Here is a 7,127-nt window from a genome sequence, read left to right as displayed (position 1 = left end):
CAAAAGTTTTGCTGAAGTCGTAACCATCACTACTAGGAATCCACGTTTAAAGCTGGTCGGAAACCCCCTTTAGTATCGGTTGTGCAACCGGTACTGGCAATTCGGTACTAGAGGGGGTCCTTTAGTACCCAACAGGTACTAAAAGGCTTGCCATACCACGCGCGGGGTGGCCTAATGAATACCGGTCACCAACCGGTACTAATTTGTTTTTTCCTTTCTTTTCTTATTTTCTATTTCTTTATTCTATATTTGTATTTCGTATTTGTTTCCTTTACGTATACTAGTCTACGCTAATATATATAAAGTTTTATTTATCTTTAATATTACATTTGAGATACTATTATATATATATATATATATAGATATTATGCATAATACTATTACACATATATATAGACATATTGTGCATACACATATTGTATCTACTATTCTGAACTCGAGTCCTGATGGTTATGTAGATTTGATCCATCATTATGAAACTCCTCCGCTGAATTTATGACCTCGTCCAGAAGAAATCCACAGAGTTGTTCTTGTATTGCCCTAAAAACTTCCGTGTCGAAGAGTCTATCCTTCCTGTACATCATTTGAGTCATTGGGAAAGTTTATTATATATATAGTAGATCAATGGGTTTGCACAATTGAAACTTATTTGAAATATAAGCAAATAAATTGAAATACTTAACCTAATTTTTTTAAGTATATACACATGAATTGGTTTTTGAAGTATAAAAAAATAAATTGAAATACTTAATCTAAGTTTTCTAAGTATATACACATGAATTTATTTTTGAAATATAAGCAAATAAATTGAAATACTTAATCTAATTTTTCTAAGTATATACACATGAATTGGTTTTTGAAGTATAAGCATATGAATTGATTATTGAAGTATATACACAGGAGTTAATTTTCTAAGTAGAACTAATTTATTGTTGAGAATTTTGTATACGTACGGTTAATTCGTGGTCGGTCATACGCTTCAGACCTACAAGGCCATGGATGAACTCACATACATAGTATCTGCATAAATTAGTATGCGGCTCCTATCTCGAACACTATATACATGGAAAAAAAAGTTATGAAATATTTATTGTGTTAAAGAAAGTGTCACGAGATGTGAAAATTCAACACATACCGGGAATTCAGACTTTCATTGAAGTTCTTCCTTGAATTCACCCACGTGAGTTCGACAGAATCGAGCCCATGCTTTTTTCATAGCATCTATGATGTCATTGTATTCTTGTTTTGGTTTCCTCAAAGAGTCAAAGACATATACGATGCTCATATCAGGCACAACAACAATGAGTATCCAATGGAATCTGCACAGCCAAACTAAATCTAGTTAGTCTTATGCTTAACTGCTAGTTTGAAAATGAAAGAGATGGGAAACACGCTCACTTGAAGTTGTACGGTAGCAGTATGTACTTCTTGTAATGTTGCTTGTCAATAAACTTATATATATTCTTCAAGGTCCGATTTGGTTTATCTCTTAGATTTGCCTCGTTTACAACATCGGGGTCCATGAAGCCTACATCATAGTATCCATTCCTCCGACAGGTTTGAATCTCCATCCTGCATGATAAAAAATCGAATAGGAGTTAAGACATTGCAAATTGACTAGAGCGGGGATTTTGAAGTTAGAGGAATATAATAAAGACTTATAGAACCCAGTAACTGATGAGTGACTTGTCAAGTGCGTTTTGATTGAACAGGAAATACAATTCCTCCAGCGGCATATTTATGATGTCATCCCCATGGAAAAAATGTTCATCACCAATCCGAACTTCGAGCATGGCAAAACCCTCTGCTGTGGCCTCTATGTACCATTGGTGCAACTTGTACATCTTCGTTGGGAGACGGTCCACCAACTGTGGCCACACAAGCGGTTTCCCATACTCATATTTTCATTTAGCAGCCCCAGGGTGCTTTGGGATGTGATCCTCCCCTTGAAGTTAAGCTACGGTGAGTTTTGTATTTTTAGCGAATTGAGTAGGTTCTTATCAAACTCAAAAAGAACCTTGAGTAGGGCAACTGATTGGTTGGATTGGGCTCCAAGTTGAGGAATAGTTGACCCACTTTTCTTCCCCTACTTAAAAACCTTTGTTATCTGCCTATTGTAATCAGATAGCGATGGTTTCTCTAACTATTTCCTTTGCTCTTCCTCCATACTTCTGATGAAAGCCTGAAGTTTACCCTTATCAAGTGGTGGCTGCTCTTTCTATTTTTTCGCTCTACACAACTTGCGTAGAAAGCTTTTTTTTTCTCAGCTTCCACTGCTACGCGGAGTTCCTCATCTGTCATGTCGTATGGTAATTTAGGCACTAGTTGCTTCTCCTTCCACTTATTCTGCTTCTTCTTAGGAGGTGGAGGTGGAACTGAAGGCTTCTTCATGGGAGGTGGAGGTGGACTCATTCTTGGATCCCTTTTTGGTACTGGACTTATGCTAGGATCCCTGTATGGTAGTGGAGAGGGTGCCCTGGCAGATGGTGTAGGTGATCTTGCCCTTGAGCTTTGAGGAGATGATCCCAAGGTCGGGGGATTTGGCTGCGTAATCCTTATGTAGCGCTTGGGCCACAGAATCCAACCATGGATGGCTTCTCCTAGATTCCTTTCCCCGTCACCTCCAGGGATCTCTAGTTCCAGGTCATCCCAACCGTTGACCACTCAGTCCACCCCAAATTTGGCGTAACCGCGAGCTGGAATCTCCACGCCATGAATTGTTTGTCCTTGCGTCGGTTGCTTAGCCACACCATAAGCCACCATGATGAGCTTGTTTTTCATGGGAGTAACAAACTCACAGGGGCTCTCCCAGTGATGCCGTCCATGAGGTGGCGTTGGTTGTCCTCAAGTATCTCAGAGGATCCTCCAACTGGGGCTTCCGTGGAAGCAACACTGCTTCAACGCTGAGTCGGGCTTACATCGACATGTGGCCCTGATGCTGCAGCAACTGCTTGTTCACTGGCTTGTTTGCTCAAAGCTAGCACCACACGCCAGTCGATTATTTCCTCCATTCTTGCCTCTGATGCTGCTACATGTTTTTGCAACTCTCGTAGCTATCGTGCGTGGTCGGCCTTACTTCTTTGGCGACTTCTCTATGAATCAATGTGCTCAGAAAAGGCAAACTTCCACAAAATGACTCCTTTGCCTCGGCATCGTCCAGGGTGTTTAGGATTTCCAAGTGCTATAGTCAGCTCGTCCCTCTCTCAATCAGGCACGAAAGATCCATGGGCCGTTTTCTTTAATAAGTCATCAAGTCTCGTAGCCACTTCTCTTAATTCATTGCCAAACACAATTGATCCATCTTCGGGATTGAGCGTGCTGCCATGAGCATAAAACCAATTCTTTGCTCGCTCAGGACATTCGAGAGTCTGTAGTATTATTACCCTAGCAATTAGGTCATCTTCCATCCTTTTCCATTTTATGATCCCTGACTTGTAACCTCCTGTCCCAAGATAATGAAAGTATTACTTCTTGTGAGCACTGTCGGTGTTGGTCCGAGTTTGCAACTGGCTCTTTTCTGATTGCTTGAACTGTACAAAGGAATCCCAGTGATCCCTTAACTTCGGGTGCTTATTAAAATTAGGTGTAAGCCCCTTCTTTATGTACTCTTTGTTCAAGTTTTTCTTGTACATCTGAAAAGCAATTGCAGCCTTCTTGAAGCCCCATTCTTTCACTTTGTCTTCCTCTACACCTTCGAATGTGAAGTTATCTTTTAATTGTTCCCGTAACATATTCTTCTCTAGGTCAGGTACGAAGCTTATGGGGGCCGAGACCATGCCTGTTGAAGCGACGAGGTTTTTTCCAATTCTGAAAGTTGATTGGGATGTTATCTCTGACAAGAAACCCAATCTGATTCACCAATTTTGTCTTAGCATTGGCAGGAGCAATCGGTTCACCATCTTCAGCATTTTCTGTGATGATGATACAGCCCTCTAACTTCTTGTTCTTGCCTCGTTTCTTTTGAGGCCTGCTACTCGATCCAGATGGCTGAAAACAACAATTTGTTGCGTGCTGATGTTTCTTTCAATAAGAAGAGAATTCAAATAATGTTTACATACAATAATTGCTATACCTCGCCTTGTTGCCCATCCCTGCCTCCCTCGGCAATTTGTTGCTCCTCATTGCCTTCCTCGGCAATCGGTTGCTCCTCGTTACCATCACCAGACATGTTGAGGTAGATGTCAGCTTGGCTGTGATCAATCTTTTCATTTGGTTGATCGTTTGTGCCGCCTTTAGCAATCAACTGAAATATGAGCTCCTCTATCGTTCGAGCGTCCTACTCGTCCTTTGATCGTGCCATTATAACTAGTATAATATAAAAGGAATTATTCTAAGAAATAGTAGGCAACAACAATAAAAAGAATGACTACAAAAAGAATTAAACACTTACACAATTTATAACAATAATAAATGACTAAAAAAGGATAATACACTTATACAACTTGTTAAAAAAAATAAAATGACTATTATAATAACAATGACTATGACTTATACATATAATTACAAAAAACGATTATGAAAATGAATGACTAATATTTATACATTTTCTAACTATAATTGACAAACCGGGACTAAAGGATGGGTGGCGCATTAGTACCGGTTTTCTAATGTGCACCCTTTAGTACCGGTTGTTGCCCCCAACCGGTACTAAAGGGCCTCACAGGTGCCTCCTCCGGGACTATCCAGGACCAAAAAGTGACCTGAGGCCGTGGACGAGAGGTCCATTCCCTAGTAGTGCATTGTCTCATCTTCTTGTTTGTTCACTAGTTTCTTTTGATCGGACTTATACTTGTCTGGTATCTTTGCAATATTTAACACCTGCAAATGCTACCAAAATTACGTCACTTCACAAAATTCGTCACCAAGGTGACTACATTTTAACATACTCTGTAGGCGCTAAACATCACCGCCCGACCTATAGCCCATTATGCCACTTATTAGGCCCATAAACTATGCCATAAGCAAGCATTGTCGCTCAATCTTAGTCTTAAAAATTTAAGATTATAATCTCAGAAGAAATGGAATAGCAATATATAAGCACATGGATAATCCAATGCTTCATACTCATAGAAGAAAAAGAATAACAACTATATTGTGCACCATTTTTAATGGGTATCTAGGATTTATCCCACCCCATCATGATATCGTTCTCAGTATACTAGTCACAAACCTAGTGTAATCTCGTGCCCTAGAATGGTAGGCGGCAGCCGGTGAGATCCAATTGACAATCGCTGTTAATCAAATGCCTACAAGAGCAGTCAGCTGCATCTGGTGGCTACGCGGTGTCCTCGAACAGATGATGACGAACAAACAGTTAGTATAGGGAAGCAGTTTACGCTGCATCTGGCGGCTACTCGGTGTCCCTTGATGAGAAAGCAGTTCAACTGCTCGAATTTGCATATCCATCTTTGGCCATGGGAACCAAAATTCTCAATCCCAAAATCACACCAATCCAGCATGCACAGAACCCTTCAAACAAGCTAGCTCACAAGCTTTGCTGGTGTGTGGACACGATATGGCTCGTGATATCAACCTCAGATTTAAGCTAAAACTCCCAATGAATCCCATCCCTATCCTAACGCTCTACAAGGGTTGCCATTGAATTCCCAATATTCCGTGCTAGCATAGTCATGATCATCACTTCACCCTCTCCAGTTTTGCGGATCTATTCCATACTAAAGGAGTTGTGAATCTTTTTCTTTTGGTTGCTATATATGTTCCAAAATCCCTCAGCTGGTTCTACCATTGACAGCAACATCAACCCAAGTGTACAATCCGGCTCTGCTTGATGCCCTTAACTACTTCCTTGGAGGACCCAGATACCATATTGGCATCGAATCTGATGTCCGTCACATCGAGTCTGACTTGCAGAATTCCCAGGACGTCACCAGTCATCACCAGTATCGCAAGCCATTCTTCTTCTCTTCACAAACTTGACACGGCAGAAGAAAAATACTTACAGAGAAAACACGACGGGCACATACACAAGTTGTTGCACACAACATAGGACAACGCGTCGAGCACCCACTGCCACAGCAATAGGGTTCCTTGCATATTGACAAGGACTAGCCTGTGCGACTCTGTCCTATGCTTAGAGTTCTCTAGTGCTGTTGCCAATATAATTTTCCATGGCGTACACCCATGGTATGATAGGGTGATCTTGCAATCAAGCATTGGTGGAGCCGGTGGTATGCTAGCACCAGAATAATGTTTCCGGGTAAGATAACAACCTTATGGTATGCCAGCACCAATATAATGTTTCCAGGTAAGTCAAGTTTTTTTCTGCCCAATTGGTGGAGCCGGTGAAACCAGGAGAGCGCTTCAGAGCTAGCAATACAGTATAGTCCCGATCATTTCATTTCACATTGGTCCATCTTTTAATCTCGTGCAAACTCAGTAGAGGGAGCACCGAAAATCTTTAATATGGAACAACCCTCCCCCCAGGCCTCTTTCCATATATAATGTACATAGTGTGCTTGTGCATATAATGCAACGTGCTTTCATTCTCTCAATGTGTGTGTATATAGCTACCCGGTGAATGACCGATGAGAGCGTAAATTCTGAATTTACAATGTATAACTATAAAAGTACACACTCCAGTAAAAAGGTCACTTGCTTCTTGGTGCAAGAGTGACAGCACCCAGAAAACAAAATTCACACCTCCGTTAGTATGGAACAGCTACCGTAAAACTGGAAAGATTAACGAGTATATGCCGAATAGAATGGTAACTACAATTCAGAGGCCACTCTTGAAGGGCTTTGTAATGGGCATGGGATACATCACGAGTTTTGGATCAAGATGCTAATACCCAAGCTGTAATCCCAGACTAGCAAGGCAACGGGATTTTTTGGTTGGGTATCTGGCTTGCGTTAGCTGAGCATGTAACACCCAGAATTTGAGCAGCGCATGCACTGTCACTCTGATCAGGGTAGTCAGCCTTTTGCTAACTTATGTAATTACCTGCTTCTAGTGAAGCTTGCATACACAATACTGTCCACTAGATGACGGAGCGCGCATTGAGCTAGGCTTAAACTTGAGTATGCAGTAAATCAAACAAGTCCATTGTATACATGTTTATTAGAAAAGTCTGATAATCAGTTAGATTGCGAAACAGTTTGCACCCAAA

Source organism: Setaria viridis, chromosome 2 (assembly GCF_005286985.2).
Source record: "Setaria viridis chromosome 2, Setaria_viridis_v4.0, whole genome shotgun sequence".
NCBI lineage: Eukaryota > Viridiplantae > Streptophyta > Magnoliopsida > Poales > Poaceae > Setaria > Setaria viridis.
Note: the sequence above shows the minus strand (reverse complement) of the source record.